This window comes from Balaenoptera borealis, assembly GCF_965194805.1.
Source record: "Balaenoptera borealis genome assembly, chromosome: 3".
Classification (NCBI taxonomy): domain Eukaryota; kingdom Metazoa; phylum Chordata; class Mammalia; order Artiodactyla; family Balaenopteridae; genus Balaenoptera; species Balaenoptera borealis.
Window position 1 is genome coordinate 19,283,910 of NC_138866.1, and position 19,638 is coordinate 19,303,547.

Below are 19,638 nucleotides of genomic sequence, written 5' to 3' on the forward strand. Positions count from 1 at the left end.
CTCTCTCTACCAGAGTCACTCCAGTTTTCCTTCTGACATTCTTCTCTTAGCCACAAATATGTTTGTTTGTTCTGATTGGAATATTCTCTTGACCTCTTCGTATGCTTAGCCTTTGTCCATTCTTCAAATCACAGCTCAGGGTTAGAACCTCAGGAAAGAGATTTTGTTCAATTGAACCCTCAAAAAGTTGAATTTCCCTCTTATACTGGCATGTTGTCATACACTCTTCTTTCTAGCACTTTGATGAATTGTCAGTGTACATTTATCAGGCAGTTATATTATTGATTGATCTCTTAACTAGACTGCAGGCCTCAGGAAATGAAGATCATCTGCTTTTAATCACCATTACGTCCCCAGCCTCTAGTATGGGTTGAAGAAATCTGAGGTAAATGAATGAATGGGCTAAAGAGTTAAGGTACTATGTATGAAATTTGCAAAACTAGATTCATCCAACATCAATTTAAGCTGAGTTCCTACCATGAGTAGTCATCATTTTAGGGAAAGATGAAAATTCTATTTTCTATGATCTGATAAGCTTTGCATCTTTTTGGTTATATATTTGAAAAAATCCAGGCATAAATTTAAACTATATCAGACATTTCTATTCTTCCCAGTAAGATGGCAACGCAATCAGAGGAAGTACAACCTTATTTTACACGGCACCGGATTAATATTTATATCCTTCACATATTCCCTAATGAGATGGTGCAAAATGTAACTGTATGTTACATTGTGAACATACAGCATCCCTGACATTACAGGGGGCGATGGGAGTGGAGAGACAGTGGAGAAGAAAGAGACAGAGAGAGAGAAGCAAGCCAAACAAACTAAAGTATTGATATATCTGTCAGGGTCCAAACAGGCAAACAGCAATGATTCTGTGTATTTATAGCAGGAAAAATAAATAGAACCAACTCCCCACAGCAGACAACCTACAAATCAGCAAGAGCGTGTTGGAGAAACAAAGAAAGGAGCCCATGCTGATGGAGTCCAGGGCCTTGGGTCACCTGGAAGGAGCTGGAGCCATGGAAGTGTTGCCAGTGTTCCTGGAAAACCTTGAAGGAAGGGAAGGAAATACCAGATTTCCCCCTTTTTCCTATATCCCAAACTTCACCAGGACCTGTCAAACCCAGACTTAAACAAGCTGACACAGGAGCACAGTGGGAACAGAGCAGGCCTGCAGAATTTAGTTTTTCTATAAGACAAAACAGCATAAGGAGAGGCAGAGAAATGGATCCAGCACAAATGGGCTCAAAAGTAGCTGACCAATGACCTCTTACAGCAAGATCCTGCCTCTCGTTTTATATGTCCATGTACAAGAAAATCCATTTGCTTTATAGTTTAACTGCAACAGGGATAGGATTAACTTGGAAATTAGTTTTTTCTTTATCTCCTTGGGAAGGGTAAACTATAATCTAGCAACTCCTAATGATCACATATTGCTCGTATTCAGCCAAGATTTGATCAACAATAACCTGATGCACCAAAGTACACTTTGAACTCTCATGAAAAGAAATAAGTAGTAATAACTTTCAGGAAAATTGATAATTATTGCACTAGATTAGACACTATTACGAATATCTAGAATGGATTTTATGAATAAAAAGGTTAATTTTGATATTTACAATATATTTAGTGTATATCCTTAGCTGAGTAAGAGAAGGTTCTGTAGCATTAGGAATTAAAGAGGACAGTAAAGTGAGAATATAATCTCTATATTCAATCTAAGATAATACTACTCTTTAGATCAGGTTCCCTCTCTTAATGCTTATCTGCATTATTTAGTATGAAATGTATAAATTTTTGCTTCAGAATATTTACTTTTTAGAAAAGACTTTATTTATTTAGAGCAGTTTTAGATTTAGAGCAAAATTGAGAGGAAGACACAGAGATTCCCAATTTATCTCCTGCCCCCATACATACATAGCCTTCCCCATTATCGACATCCCCTACCAGAGTAGCACATTTGTCACAATTGATGAAACTACATTGAAACATCATAACCACCCAAAATCCATAGTTTACATTATGATTCACTCTTCATGTTGTAAGTTGTATGGTTTTGGACAAATGTATAATGACATGAATCTATCATTACGGTATCATAGAATATTTTCACTGCCCTAAAAATTCTCTGTACTCTGCCTATTCATCAATTAATCACCCATGACGCCTCGAAACCACTGATCTTTTTATTATCTCTGTATTTTTGTCTTTTCAAAAATGTCACATAGTTGGAATCATATATTATGTAGCCTTTTCTGATTGGGTGTTTTTATTGAGTAATATGCATTTGATGTTCTTTCATGTCTTTTCATTGCTTGATAACTCATTTCTTTTTAGTGCTGGATAATATTCCTTTGCCTAGATGTACCACTGTTTATTCACTCACCTACTGAAGGACTTGTTAATTGCCTCCAGGTTTTGACAATTATGAGCTGCTATAAACATCCATGTGCAAGTTTTTGTATGAATATAAGTTTTCAACTCCTTTGGTTAAATACCAAAAAGCACAATTGCTGGGTCATATGGTAAGAGTGTGTTAAGTTTTTAAAGAAGCCACTGAACTATCTTCCAAAGTGAGCTCTACAATTTTGCGTTCTTACCAGCAACGAATGAGAGTTCCTGTTGCTCTGTATCCTTGCTAGTATTTGATGTTGTCAACAGTGTTCTGGATTTTGGTCATTCTAATAAGTGTGTAGTAGTATCTTGTCGTCATTTTAATTTGCATTTCCCCGACTTATTATGTGGAGCATCTTTTCATATGTTTATTTGTCATTTGTGTATCTCCTTGATTAAGTGTCTGTTAAGGTCTTCAGCACAACGTATAATCAGGTTGTTTGTTTCCTTATTGTTGAGCTTTAAGAGTTCTTTGTATAGTTGTATAACAGTTCTTCATCAGATGTGACTTTTGCAAATATGTTTTACTAGTCTCTGGCTTTTCTTCTCATTCTCTTGAAATTGTCTTTTGCAGAATAGAAATTTTAAAATTTAATCAAGTCCAGCCTATCAATTCTGTTTTTCATGGGTTGTGCCTTTGGTGTTGTATCTAAAAAGTTATCATCAAACTCAAGGTCATCTAGATTTTGTCCTACATTATCTTCTAGGAGTTTTTATAGTTTTACATTTTACACTTAGATCTGTGATCCATTTTGACTTAATAATTGTAAAGAATGTAAGATCTGTGTCCAGATTTATTTATTTATTTATTTGCATGTCGTTGTCTGTTGTTCTAGCACCATTTGTTGTGAAGACTATCTTACTCCATTGTGCTGCCTTCGCTCTTTTGTCAAATAATGGTTCACTCTATTTTTAGTCTATTTTTTGGGCTCTCCATTCTTTTACATTAAACTTTTCATCTATTTTTTCACCAATACAACACTGTCTTAATTACTGTAGCTTTAGAGTAAGTCTTGAGGTCAGGTATTATAAGTCTCCAACTATGTTCTTCTCTTTAATCTATAGGTCAGGTTGGGAAGAACTGATATCTTAACATTACACAGTGTTCCTATAAATGAACAGGAATATCTCTCCATTGATTTGGTTCTTCTTTGATTTTGTTCATTAGAGTTTTGTATTTTTTCTCATATAGATCTTGTTCGATTTTTACCTAGATATTTCATTTTGTGGGTAATAATGTAAATGGCATTGTTTTCAATTTCCAATACCACATAGTCATTGCTGTAATATACAAAAATCTATTGACTCTCATGTATTAACCTTGTATCTCACAAACTTGCTATAATCAATTATTAGTTCCAGGAGTTTTTTGTTGATTCTGTCAGACTTTCTACAGAGTCAATCATGTCATCTACAAACAAAGACAGTTGTACGTCTTCCTTCTCAATCTGCATACATTTTATTTCCTTTTCTGGTCTTATTGCATTAACTAGAACTCCCAGAACGGTGTTAAAAAGCAGTGGTGAGAGGAGACATCTTGCTTTGTTCCTGATCGTAGTGGGAAAGCTTCTAGTTTCTCACCATTAAGAATGATGTTGGCTGTAGACTTTTTGTAGCTATTCTGTATCAACTTGAGGAAGTTCCCCTCTAGTCCTAGTTTTCTGAGAGATTTTATCATGAATCGGTGTTGGTTTTTGTCAAGTAATTTTTCTGCATCTATTAATATGATATTTAGACTGTTGATGCAATGGATTACATCAATTGCTTTTCAAATGTTGAACCAGCTTTGCATACTTAGGATAAATACTACTTGGTTGTGATGGATAATTCTTTTTATACATTGTTGGAGGATCTGGTTTGCTAATGTTTTGTTGAGAATTTTTACACCTATCTTTATGAGAGAGTTTGGTCCAGAATTTTCTTTTCTTGTAATGTCTTTCTCCAGTGTTGCTATAAGGGTGATGTTGGCTTCACAGAATGAGCTGGGAAGGATTATTTCTGATGCTATCTTTGGAAGGAGGTTGTACAGAAGTGGAATAATTTTTCCTTAAATGTTTGATAGAGTTCACCAATCTGGGATTGGTGTTTTCTTTCTTTTTTTGGAAGGTTATTAATTATTGATTAAATTTCTTTAATATATATAAGCCTATTCAGATTGTCTATTTCCTATGTGTGAGTTTGGCAGATTATGTCTTTCAGAGAATTGGTCAGTTTCATCAAGGTTATCAAAGTTGTAGGCATAGAGTTGTTCACAGTTTTTCTTTGTTATCCTTTTTTTTTTAACATCTTTATTGGAGCATAATTGTTTTACAAAGTTGTGTTAGTTTCTGCTGTATAACAAAGTGAATCAGCTATAGGCATACATATATCCCCATATCCCTTCCCTCTTGCATCTCTCTCCCACCCTCCTTATCCCACCTCTCTAGGTGGTCACAAAGCACTGAGCTGATCTCCCTGTGCCATGCAGCTGCTTCCCACTATCTATTTTACATTTGGTAGCGTATATATGTCAGTGCTACTCTCTCACTTCGTCCCAGCTTACCCTTCCTCCTCCTTGTGTCTTCAAGTCCATTCTCTGTGTATGTGTCTTTATTCCTGTCCTGCTCCTAAGTTCATCAGAACCATTTTTTTTTTTTTAGATTCCATATATATGTATTAGCATACAGTATTTGTTTTTCTCTTTCTGACTTACTTCACTCTGTACGACAGACTCTAGGTCCATCCACCTCACTACAAATAATACAATTTTGTTTCTTTTTATGGCTGAGTAATATTCCATTGTATATATGTGCCACATATATTTTCATGACTCAAGATATGATCTATCCTGGAGAATGTTCCATGAGTACTTGAGAAGAAAGTGTGTTCTGCTGTTTTTGGGTGGAATGTCCTATAAATATCAATTAACTCCATCTTGTCTAATGTGTCATTTAAAGCTTGTATATCCTTATTTATTTTATTTTGCATGATCTCTCCATTGGTGAAAGTGGGGTGTTAAAGTTCCCTACTATTATTGTGTTACTGTTGATTTCCCCTTTTATGGCTGTTAACATTTGCCTTATGTACTGAGGTGCTCCTATGTTGGGTGCATAAATATTTACAATTGTTATATCTTTTTCTTGGATTGATCCCTTGATCATTATGTTGTGTTCTTGTTTGTCTCTTGTAAAAGTCTTTATTTTCAAATCTATTTTGTGTGATATGAGAATTGTTACTCCAGCTTTCTTTTGATTTCCATTTGCATGGACTAACTTTTTCCATCCCCTCAGTTTCAGTCTGTATGTGTCCATAGGTCTGGAGTGGGTCTCTTGTAGACAGCATATATATGGGTCTTGTTTTTGTATCTGTTCAGCCAGTCTATGTATTTTGGTTGGAGCATTTAATCCATTTACATGTAAGGTAATTATTGATATGTATGTTCCTATTACCATTTTCTCAATTGTTTTAGGTTTGTTATTGTAGGTCTTTTCCTTCTCTTGTGTTTCCTGCCTAGAGAAGTTCCTCTAGCATTTGTTGTAAAGCTGGTTTGCTGGTGCTGGATTCTCTTAACTTTTGCTTCTCTGTAAAGGTTTTAATTTCTCCATCGAATCTGAATGAGATCCTTGCTGGGTAGAGTAATCTTGGTTGTAGAGTTTTCCCTTTCATCACTTAAAATGTCCTGCCACTCCCTTCTGGCTTGCAGAGTTTCTGCTGAAAAACCAGCTGTTAACCATGTGGGGATTCCATTGTATGTTATTTGTTGCTTTTCCCTTGCTGCTTTTAATATTTTTTCTTTGTATTTAATTTTTGATAGTTTGAGTAATATGTGTCTCGGCATGTTTCTCTTTGGGTTTATCCTGTATGGGACCCTCTGTTCTTCCTGAACTTGATTGACTAATCCCTTCCCCATATTAGGGAAGTTTACAAATATAATCTCTTCAAATATTTTCTCAGACCCTTTCTTTTTGTCTTCTTCTGGGACCCTTATAATTTGAATGTTGGTACATTTAATGTTGTCCCAGAGGTCTCTGATACTGTCCTCAATTCTTTTCATTCTTTTTTCTTTATTCTGCTCCTTGGCAGTTATTTCCAACATTTTATCTTCCAGCTCACTTATCCATTCTTCTGCCTCAGTTATTCTGTTATTGATTTCTTCTAGAGTATTTTTAATTTCAGTAATTGCGTTGTTCATCACTGTTTGTTTGCTCTTTGGTTCTTCTAGATCCTTGTTATATGTTTCTTGTATTTTCTCCATTCTGTTTCCCAGATTTTGGATCATCTTTACTGTCATTACTCTGAATTCTTTTTCAGGTACATTGTCTATTTCATCTTCATTTATTTGGTCTTATAGGTTTTAACCTTGCTCCTTCTTCTGTAACATATATATTTTCGTTTAATTTTTTTTTTTTTTTTTCTGATGGGTGGTGCTGTATTCCTGTCTTACTGGTTGTTTGGCCTGAGACGTCCAGCACAGGATATTACAGGCAGTTAAATAGAGCTGGGTCTTTGTGCTGAGAAGAGGACCTCCAGGAGGCCTCAGTCTGATTGATAGACCCTGGGTTCTGAGGTTCTCCCTTAGTCCAGCGGTTTGGATTTGGAGCTTCCACCACAGGAGCTCGGGCCTGACCTCCAGCCTGGGAACAAAGATCCCGCAAGCTTCGTGGCATGGTAGAAAGAAAAACAAAGGAACATTACAATATCAAAAAATAAAAAACAAAATAAAATTAGAAAGATAAAAAATATATTAGGAAAAATAAAACTATAATTGAAACAACTGCAAGAAGGTAAAATAAAACCACAGCCAAAAAAAGAAAAAAAGAAACCAAAGAAATGGGGAGGGGAGGCAACAAGCTAAAAGGAACGACCACTAACAAAGTATAAAGAATAAAATAAAATTAGAAAAATAAAAGGTTTATTAAGAAAAATAAAATTATAAAAGAAATAACAACAATGAATCAACAAGTTAAAACAGAACCCCAATCTAAAAGAGGAAAAAAGAAAAGAAAACAAAACAAAACCTTGGCTATGGGGTGGGGTTTAGGTATTGGGTGGAACTTAGGCATGGGTGAGGTTTAGGGTGAGGTGGGACCTATGCAGGTGGGGGGGTGACGTTTGAGCATGGGGTTGGGCCTAGGCGGGGTGCCATTCAAGCATGGGGTGGGACCTCTGCTTGGGACCTGCAAAGAAGGGTAGAGGCAGCATGTGGAAAGGAGGGCTTCTGGAGTGTGAAGTTCCGGAGTTTGGAGGTAGGGCCCTGAGTGAGGGTGTGTGGATGGGGTTTAGGCCCAGCTCATTGGAGGGGGTCTCTGAGTGTAGAGGTTGGGCCCTGGATGGGGGTGTAGGGGCGGGGCTTGGGTTCTGTGGAGCAGGAGGGAGGCTCCGAGGGCAGAGGATTAGGCCCAGGAGCCTAACAGACTTCCCGATGCTTAAGTGGAGAGAGAAAGCACTGTCCCTGTTCCCTTCCGTTCCTTCACGCCCTTCCCCCAACATCTCCCCCAGTGTCTCTCCTGTCACTGCTGGACCCCTAACCATGGGTGGGTCCTGCTGTGTGTAGAAACTACTTCCCTCCCCCAACCACCCCTCAGGGGTGCTGTCCCAGAGGTCCGGCCTTTACTTTTGCTCCCCCTTCCCTCCCCCCAGCTCCCTCAGGACCCACACGGCTGGAGGAGTCCTAGGTGGGCAGAGGATCAGGACTGGGATCTCAACAGGTTCCTGGGGGTCCAACTGGGCAGGAGAAACCTGGCCACGCTCCCTTTTGATCCTCTGCCCTCCCAATGGTTCCCCAATTTCCCACTTTGGGCGTGGGATCCCTTCCCCTCCCCCAGCTACCCCTGAGGGGTGCCAGTCCCATCCCGCTTCCACTTCTCCTCCCCCTTCACTCTCCCCATGTCCCACATCCTACCCAGTCACTGGGGTTTCCTCCCGTCCCCATAGGTGTCTGTGGTCCCAACTGGAGCCTGGTAGGTGCCCTAGTTGTGAGAAGACACGAATTCTGTGTCCTCCTAGTACGCCATCTTGACTCTGCCCCTGTTATCCTTTTAATGTCCATGAAATCTATAGTGATGTCTCATCTTATATTTCTGGTATTAGTAATATGTGTCCATATTTCCGCCTACTTAGTTTGCTTAATGGCTTATCAATTTTACTGATCTTTACTAAGAACCAACTCTTGCTTCAGATAATTTTTAAATTGATTTCCTGTTCACAATTTCATTGATTTCTACTCAAATTCTTATAATTTTTTTTTTCATCTGCTTACTTTGGACTTAATTTGTTCTTCTTCTAGAATCCTAAGGTGAAAGCTTAGATGATTGATTTTTATTTTTTCTTCTTTTCTAATATATGCTTTCAATACTTTAAAATTTCCTCTAGTCATGTTTTTGCTTCATTCCACAAATTTTGGTAAGCTGTATCTTTATTTTCATTTACTTAAAAGTATTTTAAAATTTCTCTTGGTTTTTCCTTTGACCTATGTGTTATTTAAAACTGTGCTGTTTAATATACTTGCATTTGGGGATTTTTCCAGTTATCTTTCTGTTATTCATTTCTTGTTTAATCTCATAGGTCTGAAAGCAGACACTGTATTCTTTTAAATTTGTCAAGGTATTTTTTTTGACCCAGAATGTGGTGTATCTTTATGAACTTTCATGTGAGCTTGAGATGAATGTATATTCTGCTGCTATTGGATTAACTAGACTATAGATGTCAATTATAGCCAGTTGATTGACAGTGTTGTTGATTTCAATTATGGCCTTACTGATTTTCTGCCTGATGGATCTGTCCATTTCTAATAGAGGAGAGTTGAAGCCTCCAATTATAATAGTGGATTCATCTATTTCTCTTTGCAATTCTTTTAGTTTTTGCCTCACATATTTTGATACTTTCTTATTAGGCACATACACATTAAGGATTGTTATGTCTTATTGCATAATTGAACCCTTTATCATTATATAATGCTCCTTTTTATTCCTGATAACCTTCCTTGCTTTGAAGTCTGCTCTCTGTGAAATTAATATAGTCATTCCAATTTTCTTTTATTAGAATTAGCATGGTATACCGTTCTCCATTCCTTTATCTTCTTATATTTACAGTGGGTTTCTTGTAGGTAACATATAGTTGGGTCACATTTTTTGACCCATTCTGTCAATCTTTATCTTTTAATTGATGCATTTAGATTATTGACATTCAAAGCAATTATTGATATAATTAGATTAATATCTACCATGTCTGTTACTCGTTTCTAATTGTAACCCCTGTTCTTTGTTCCTAATTATGTCTTTCACTCTTTTTCTGCTTTCTGCATTTTTAATCTTTTTTAAATTGAAGTATAGTTGATTTACAATATTAATTTCAGGTGTACAGCATAGTGATTCAGTACTTTTATAGATTATACTTTATTAAAAGTTATTCTAAGATAATGGCTATAATTCCCTGTGCTGTACAATATATCCTTGTTGCTTATCTATTTTATATATAGTAGTTTGTATCTCTTAATTCCATACCCTTACCCTGCTCCTCCCCCTTTCCTTCTCGCCACTGGCAAACACTAGTTTGTTTTCTATATTTGTGAGTTTTTACTATGTACATTTGTTTGTTTGTTTTAGATTCCACATATAAGTAATATCAAACAATATTTGTTTTTGTCTGCCTTATTTCACTAAGTGTAGTATTTTCTTTCACTAATGTGTAAGGTCCATCCACGTTGCTGTAAATTGCAGAATTTCATTCTTTTTTATGACTAGCATTCCATCCCATCTATCTATCTATCTATCTATCATCTATCTATCTATCTATCTATCATCTATCTATCTACCACATCTTCTTTATCTGTTCATCTGTTGATAGACACTTAGGCTGCTTCCATGTCTTGGCTATTGTGAATAATGCTGCTATGAACAATGGGGTGCATGTATCTTTTCATATTAATGTTTTGTTTTTTCCAGATATATACCCAGGAGTGGAATTGCTGGATCATATGGTAGTTCTATTTTTATTTTTTTGAGGAACTTCCATACTGTTTTCCATAGTGGCAGCACCAATTTACATTTCTGCCAACAGTGTACCAGAGTTCTCTTTTCTCCACGTTTTTGCCAACATTTGTTATTTGTAGACTTTTTTGATGACAGCCATTTTGACAGATGTGAGGTGATATCTCATTGTGGTTTTGATTTGCATTTCTTTGACAATTAGCATTGTTAAGTGTTTTTTCATGTGCCTGTTAGCCATTTCTATATCTTCTTTAGAAAAATATCTATTCAGGTCTTCTCCTCGTTTTTTGATTGGATTCCATTTTTTGTTGATACTAGGTTGTGTGAGCCATTTATATATTTTGGGTATAACCTCTTGTCAGTCATATAATTTGTAGATATTTTCTCCCATTCCATAGGTTGTCTCTTTGATTTGTTGATGGTTTCCCTTGTTTAATTAAGTTACATTTGTTTATTTTTGTTTTTATTTATTTTGTCTTAGGAAACTGATCCAAAAGAGAAAATTGCTACAGTTTGTCTCAAAGAGTATTCTGCCTATTTTCTCTTCTAGGAGTTTTATAGTTTCAGGCCTTACATTTAGGTCTTTAGTCCATTTTGAGTTTGTCTTTCTATATGGTGTGAAGACATATTCTAATCTCATTCTTTCATATATAGCTGCCCAGTTTTCCCAGCACCACTTATTGAAGAGACTGTCTTTTCTCCGTTATATATTCTTGCCTCCTTTGTTATAGATTAATTGACCATAGGTGTGTGGGTTTATTTCTGGGCTCTCTATTCTGTTCCATTGATCTATGTGTTTGTTTTTGTGCCAGTACCATGATGTTTTGATTACTGTGATTTTGTAGTATAGTCTGAAGTGAGAGGGTGATACCTCCAGCTTTGTTCTTTTCTCTCAAGATTGCTTTGGCAATTCTGGGTCTTGTGGTTCCATATAAATTTTAGGATTATTTGTTCTAGTAATGTGAAAAATGTCATTGGAATTTTGATAAAGTTTGTATTGAATCTGTAGATTGCTTTGAGTAATATGGCCATTTTAACATGATTAACGCTTCCATTCCAACAGCATGGGATATCTTTCTATTTCTTTGTATTATCTTCAATTTCCTTCATCAATGTTTTATAGGTTTCAGAGTATAGGTCTTTCGTCTCCTTGGTTAAGTTTATTCCTAGGTATTTTATTCTTTTTGATGAAATTTTAAACAGGATTGTTTACTTTTACTGTCTCTTTCTGATAGTTCATTATTAATGTATAGAAAAGCAACAGATTTCTGTATGTTAATCTAGTATCTGCAACTTTACTGATTTCATTTATCAGTTCTAATAGTTATTTTGGTAGAGACTACCTTCTGTGGTTTTAATTGAGCATTGTGTATGATTACATTTCCTTTCCTTTCTTATCATAGCAGATACTTTTTTTTTTTTAAGTTTTTTAGTTGCTGCACTGAACTCTAGGGCAATAAACATTTCCAGCTAATCCAATTTCATTTTCAAAGAACATTATTCTGTTTCACAGGTAGTGTGAATACCTTATAATAACAAAATAATCCTATTTTTTCCCTCTTACCCCTTATATCATTGCTATAGTTCATTTCACTTACATATATATAATCACATACATTATTGTTATTAATATTTTGAACAAGCCATTATCTGTTAGATCTATTAAGAATAAGTTAAAAAAAAATTACCCTTATTAATTCCTTCCTCTATGCTTTTCCTTTCTCTATATAAAGAACTGAATTTCTGACCATATCATTTCCATCTCTCTATGAACTTCTTTTAACATTTCTTGAAAGCCAGGTCTACTGGTGACACATTTCCTCAGTTTTTCTTTGTTTGTGGAAGTCTTTATTTCTTCTTACCCTTTGCAAGCTAGTGTCATAGGGTACAGAATACAGTTGGTGGCTTTTTTGTCTCAGCACTCTAAATATTTCACTCCACTCTCTTCTTCTTTGTATGGTTTCTGAGGAGAAGTCAGATGTAATTCTTATGTTTCCCCATCTATAGGTAAGATTTTTCTTTTCCTTTGGTTTCTTTCAAGCTTTTTTCTTTCTCTTTAATTTTCTGTAGTTTGAAAATAATATGCCTAAGCATAGTGTTTTTAACATTCATTCTGCTTGGCGTTCTCTGAGTTTCCTGGATTGTGGTTAAGTCTGATGTTAATTTGGGGACATTCTTAGTCATTATTATTTCAAATATTTCTTCTGTTTCTTTTTCTTCTCCTGCTGGTATTCCTATTATGTGTAAGCTATGTTTTTGGTAATTGTCCCACAGTTCTTGGATAGTCTTTCTTTTTTTTTTTTTTCAGTCTTTGTTTTCTTTGCTTTTCAGTTTTGAAGGTTTTATTGACATACTCTCAAGCTCAGAGATTCTTTCTTCAGCTATGTCCAGTCTACTAATAAGCCCATCAAAGGCATACTTTATTTCTGTTACAGTGTTTATCTCTAGTTCTTCTATCTTTCTGCTTACATTATCCATCTGTTCTTACATACTATCTACTTTAGCCATTAAAGCCCTTAGCATATTAATCATAATTGCTTTAAATCCCCAGTCTGATCATTCCAACAGCATTGCCAAGTCTGGTTCTGATTCTTGCTCTGTCTCTTCAAACTGTGTTTTTTGCATTTGGGTGTGCCTTTTAATTTTTACTTGATATCTAGACATGATGTACCAGATTCAAGAAAGTGCTGTAAATAGAATTTTAATAATGTGGTGGTGAGGTGTTGAGGGAAGGGAGTCATCATATAGTCCTATAATAAGGAGTCATTCTTTTTAGTGAATCTGTACCTCTGGGCTGTGAACTTCACAAGTGTTTTTAGTTTTTTTTTCTCCCCACTTAGGTGAGACAGGATGGCTAGAGTGGGCTGAAGTTGGGTAATTCCCTCCCCCCAGTTCAGTTAGCTCTGATAAAATCCCTACAGTTTAGGCTCTATTTACATAGTTTCTCCCGAGGTCAGACTTGTTAAGGACAAAGTTCCTCTGTATACAGTCAGCCTTCCATATCTGAGGTTTCCACATGGGCATATTCAACCAACTGCAGATCAAAAATAGTTTTCTTTTAATTCCAGAAACTTCCAAAATGCAAAACTTGTATTTGCTGTGGATTGGCAACTATTTACATAGCATTTACAATGTATTAGATTTTATAAGTAAACTAAAAATGACTTAAAGTACATGGGAGGATGTGTATAAGTTATATGCAAATACTACACCATAAGGGACTTGAGCATCCTAAGATTTTTGGGTATCTGTGGGGGTCCTGGCACCAATCCCTAGTGGATACTGAGGGATGACTGTGTTTCAAAATGATTCCTTTAACTCCCACTGCCAGAATCCCCAGGGATTTTTCTTCTTTATTTACTGTGAGAACATGGTTAACCTCCTAGAGGTAAAAATTACAAAAGCATGGCAGTCCCCCTATGACAGAATTCCCTTAGAGTTTTTAACTCTCAAACTGTCCACAGTGAGTCTCTAGCGATTCCTCCGTTATATTTCAGGTTTTCCTAACCAGACACTGATTCCTGCAGAGTTTTCTTATCACTTAGGAAATTATATATTTTGTATGCCTCAACCAATGAGAGTAGGGGCTTTATATGTTTTGTTTAATTCCTTATGTCAGCTCCCAAAACAGTGTCTGACATGTAACAGGCTCTCAATACATGTCTGACAAATGAATAAATCTATTAAAAATTCTAGTACTCAACTTCAGGTATCCCATCAAGAGGAGAATTTGCTAAAAAGTTAATCTGTAAATCTGAATATATTATCCTTTTTACTTCTCCCTGATGAATTTTACATTGAGAGAGAAGGAAAACAATTCATCATTATTATTTAATTTTGGAAAGCCACTAGAATTTACACCAGACTGCTTTGTTACGGTGTAGCTATGATTCAGGGTCACTCTTATTTCTATTTGAGTTGGCCAAAATGTTTGTTCGGGTTTTCCCATGTGATCTTATGGGAAAACCTGAATGAACTTTTTGGCCAATCCAATACTTACTAGGGACAGTATAACAGTAGTCTCTTCTTAATAATATTAATAGGTTCAAACTGGCTCCTCAGCCCTGGAAAGCCAAACCATCTCTAGGAAGGGTGAATAGAGAATCAAGCAACCTATCTCTTTCTCCTCCCATCTTCACAAAATCTAAGGGAACTCTGGATGACACATTCAGGAGTATGTGAAGGAATATATTGCATTACATTAAGATAAAAATACATATTTTTCTAGTTCTCCATGAAGATTCACATGTATGTCACTGTCTCACTCTAATATTTGCCTGTAAGAACTGTTGGAAGCTGATATATATATTTGGTTTGCCACTTTCCTATATCTTAAAGTACTCAATAATTTATTTCACTCACACACAAGAATTTGTTTCAAAAGGCTTGCCTACCTCCAAGAGGACTTTAAAGAGCTTGTAATTTAAAGTACTATTCAGAACCAGACAATTAGGAATAAAATAGAGCTCCTCTATTAAAAAAAAAAAAAAAAAAAAAAAGCAGATTTAGGAACTCCCAGTTTTCTGAGATGAAAAGATTATACCACTGTACTTGGATTCTGAATGTACATTCAGTTTTCTGGCAATGAAGAAAAGCTTTTTGTCTTAACCGAGGAAATATGTTGGCTCACAATGTGTCTCTTTTCTATAAGAGATAGTCTAAAAATCCACATGCTCAGCAGAACCAATATTTTCTTTCAGCAGCACAATGTAAGCAGGAAATGAGCTCTGCAGTAGATTAAATTATTGGTCTCAATTTTTCACTCCCTATTATAGAATGATACATCCATACAATTTCCGTGGCCTCATGGTAGACAAATTATTCTTCTCTATATCCTTCATTCTGTGTATGTTCTATATACTCGATTTTGGCTGTAGCCTCATGACATGCTTTGTTCAATGGGATGTTAGGACGTGATGGGAAGTAGTTGGATTGCCCTCTTGTGCTTCTGTGCCTATTATGAGAAGAACATAACCCACATAGGAACTACAGCACCAGTCTGGGTCCAAAGACCCATAAAGCAGAGCCACACACCAACCTGCAGCCCTTCAGCTTGGAGCAAAGCAGATGCAGCCAATGCACAATGGATATGCACACGATGATTATGACAATAGCTAACTAATACAAGTTTCTTCCTCAAGGCACAAATGGAATTAATACAAAGGAAATTGAGTAATAAAAAGAAATCTGTTTCTACATATTTTAAAACTTTAAGCCAGTATCTTTAGATGAGCAAGGAAAAGGCAAATATGAAATATCTATGTGACCACTATGTGACCACTGACTTTAGGGCATATTGATATTATACAACGTTTCCACCATTGAAACACTTACAAACAATCAGGGTCAAATTTGGGTTTAGTGCAGGTTGACTCAGAGAGTGAGGAAGAGATTTGTCCACAGTCCACAAGTTTCTAGGCATAAATCTTTTGTATATCAGTGGTAAACATAAGGGCCTAGAAGCTGGAAATTGGGATTATGTGGTGCCATTTTTTTGGAGTGTAAGAAAAATCTTATTTCTGGAGGAGGACCCTGAATTTTATTTTAACAGGTGAAGTGAGAATACTATAAGAAGAAAGCATAGCAAGAATATTTTATACTTTAGTCTGATTTGAGCAAAGGCTTAAAGGTAAGCAAGCATGAAATAATTATTTACAGAAAGAAAAAAAGCAAACACAAGCGTTTTTCAGCCTCAGAGGTCAAGGCCTACTATGACCAAGAGAAGTAATTTGGTAAGACCTCACACCAAGAGAGGAACGTTGTCTCCTAATCTAAAACATCCAAGGGAGCCATACACAGTGCCACATTTTACCTATGTATTGAGTTTTTGTTTTTCTCATCACAAAAAAAATACTATCAACCTTATGTTTTCAGGGATTCTTCATGTTGATTCGTATAGATCTAGTCATTCAGTAACACTGTAGAGTAGTCCATTCAGTGTTTTCTTCTTTCTATGTCAATGTATATTAAGGTAGTTTCTAAATTGTTTTTTTGATTACAGATAGTGATGCCATAAAGCTCCTCATATAATTTCCTAGTGTAGAATTATACATGCAATATAAATGATTTTAGGTGAATTTTATAACATAACATAAAATACAATATTTTACATTGTTTATGGATAATTAAAAATGTAGTAGAAAGAAAACAATAGACAGGAATGAAGCACATAAAATTTATTATAGTGTTTGTTGTTTCTGGGGAGAGGGAAGGGGAATAAGACTGTACAAGGGAACAAGATAGATTTCAGAAGTATCTGTAGTGGTGTAACTATACATGATGAAATGTACAATGAAATAGCTCACTATGAACAATAGCTAATTCAGGGTTAATAAATATATGCGTACTTGTCACAGTATTTTATAAAGTTTTTTTGAGTTTTTAAACTTTTGAATTATATTAAAAACCAAAGTGTGTGTATCTTGTTACTTAAACATTCGTTTTTAGTGTATAGACTGTAAGAAACTCTGGCTCATGGATACAAAAATCTGTACAAGGAATGTCCATCATTTGTAATGCTTATAAAAGGAAAAAAATCCAACAGTGAATAAGTAAATAAATTATAGTATGTGCAAGAAATATAAATAATAAAAAAACATAAAAATTTAATCCATACTCATTGAACAAAATTTGGAAAATTCAGAAACCTGAGGAAAAAGAATTGTCTATATTACTATACCTCAGGGGCTATCGGTGTCAACATCCTATTTCCTTTCTGAATTGTGTGTGTTGGGGGGATGGAGGGCCATTTGGACAGTTAAAGTAATACGATAAATATAATTTAGCAACTTGATTTTTTACTAAAAATTTAAATTTTATCCCATAATTTTTAAATACTATTTTTAGTTGGCAGGGAATGCTAGCATGTTTCTCAGATCACCTTGATCTCTTACTCTTTACAATGATTATTTCAATTTTTTTCGATTCTTTTCAAATGTTAGGTCCTCCCATATTTTCTCTCACTTTCCTGTTTTCTGAAGATCACCTTAACTCAGATAGGAATCTTTCACTACCTTTGTTCCAAATATACGTGGGTGCTCTTATCATTCTTACCTTTTGTTATGGCAAAGGTGCTATTGGTAAGTGTATCCCTCCTGGCTTCAGTAGCATCCAGTAGTAATTATGGTTATCACTTATGCATTCAACCTTACCTTGGTAGCATCTTTCCAATGGCTGTTTATAATGCTCAAGTGCCTCACATTAAAATAATAATAAAAAAACCCTTTTTATAAACTCTCCATCTATTCTACTGCTGCTTCCTCTCTACTCTCTATACCCTTCATAGCCAAACCTCTCAGAAGATCAATCTACCCATGTTGTTTCCTTTTCCATCACCAACCACTCACTCTTCAAACCACTGCAATCTAACTGCTAGCCCTATCACTTCACTGAAATGTCTGACCAACTAGTCTGATTAGCTGAATCAAATATGTTGCATAAGCAACTAAACTGGAAATTATTCATATAGCATCAATTGTTCAAAAATACCCTATGATTCAACACTCTTTGGAGCTATTCAGCCAATTAAAGCAATACAATAAATTGACACTACTAAATTTGCTCTTCTTTTATATAGTTCTGAAATTTTCTTACAGTTATAAAAGGTAATTGTATATTTCCTTTTATATACAGGGGATTTACACCCTTCAGTCTCTCAACACTAGTTCATTCCATTCTCAGCAGAAAACTTCTCTCCGTCCCCTAAGATAGAAAAAAACAAACAAACAAACAAACTCCAAAAAACAAAAAAAAAAAAACAGATTCTTTACTGTCAAATAAGACCTTGCATGTCACAATCATTTTAGGCTTATCTCTCTCTGAAACTGACTACCCTCTAAAAAATTGTTTTGTAACTACTTGTGGTTACCCACACAGACCATGTTACCATGAAAATAGTCAAATTTATCAAGTCCTATTTTGAGTTTTCATGTGTCTATTTTCTCATGTTTAATATTAGAACTTGGGGACATTGCTTATCCTATATGGATGCTTAATAAATATTTACTATATAAATAAGAAAATAAATGAATATTTCATTAAACTCTGGATAAAAGCAGTTGTATAATTTGCTTAAATTAGTACAATATGAGCAAACAGATCTATGAATTAAAAAGGTGATATGAGGATAAGCATTAGAGTCTATGGTTACATTTATATTCCCACAATCCTTTCTTATCACTATATCCTGCCACCTGCCCTTTCCCTTCCCTGCCATGTTTTATAGTGTTCATGGCATTTGTTACCCATTTTGGGAATTTTGGGGAGCTTATTTATTAATATTTTATATGATAGTTTTAACCTTCCTCTTTTATGAAACATGAAAAGAAACAAGAAGAAATGGAAATATTTTGTAGTCATGAGATATGAATTCCTTAATGGGAAAAGAATAGGTTAGTGATTAAGCATAAAATCTGGAATGAAATTGCATGGATTTAAATGCCAGCCCAACAAGTATCTAGCTATGTGATTTTCTGGAATTGATGATCCTATCTCCTCCCTAGTTTCTTCACCTGTAAAATGGGAGATATTTTAGAGTACTTACCCCTCATATAATTAAACAGTGTAGAAACCAACAATGGCAAAAGCAAAAAAAAAAAAAAAAAAAAAATCAGCTAGTTTTATCTGCATTCCCATTTTTTGTGAACCATTTATTAAACTGTAATTAATTATATGCAATTAAAAAAGGCTTTTGGTTTGGAGATCTCATTTAATTTTCAGATTACACTAATTTACAAGTGCTACTTAAATGTGAACTTTATAGAGTAACCTGTAATTCTATTGGGTGTCTAAAATCTGTACAAGTTGAAAAATTGATGTTATAGAAATTATAAATTAAAAAAATGGAAAACTTAATTAAAATAGAAAAACATAGTTTACCCTGAGGGAAAGGGAGACAAGTGAAGCCCCCTTAGGGACAAGATTTCTTTCCAAAGCATCCTTACTGATACATTCCTCAAAGTGCCTTTGGTTTAGCAATACCATATCTCAAATATGAGTAACTCACTGAGTTTAAGAGTGACCATGTTTCTTGTTAATTTCATGCTATAGGTTGGCCTGTTTTTGCTTTAAATCATCCAGCTGTAGCTTTTGTGAAAAGATACAATCTTTCAATGTATCATAAGAATCTCTTCAATGCAGACAAAACCCAAAAGTGAAGAAATAGCCTTGGCTTTTATGCTGGAGGAAACAATTAATTTGGAGTACCATTGTCCTTAATAAGCAGATTCTTCTTTTTTTTAAATTTTTTTATTAGAGTATAGTTGATTTACAA

General features: G+C 35.1%; 1 long non-coding RNA gene across 1 annotated transcript in view; it reads right to left on the reverse strand.

Annotated features, from left to right (window-relative positions):
* Positions 1–1,421: 1,421 nt before the first annotated feature.
* Positions 1,422–19,638, reverse strand: part of LOC309625364 — a 410,807-nt gene continuing 392,590 nt past the window's right edge. The window contains exon 3 of the long non-coding RNA XR_014242485.1: positions 1,422–4,686. This is a non-coding gene — a long non-coding RNA (uncharacterized lncRNA). The remainder of the gene's footprint in view (positions 4,687–19,638) is intronic.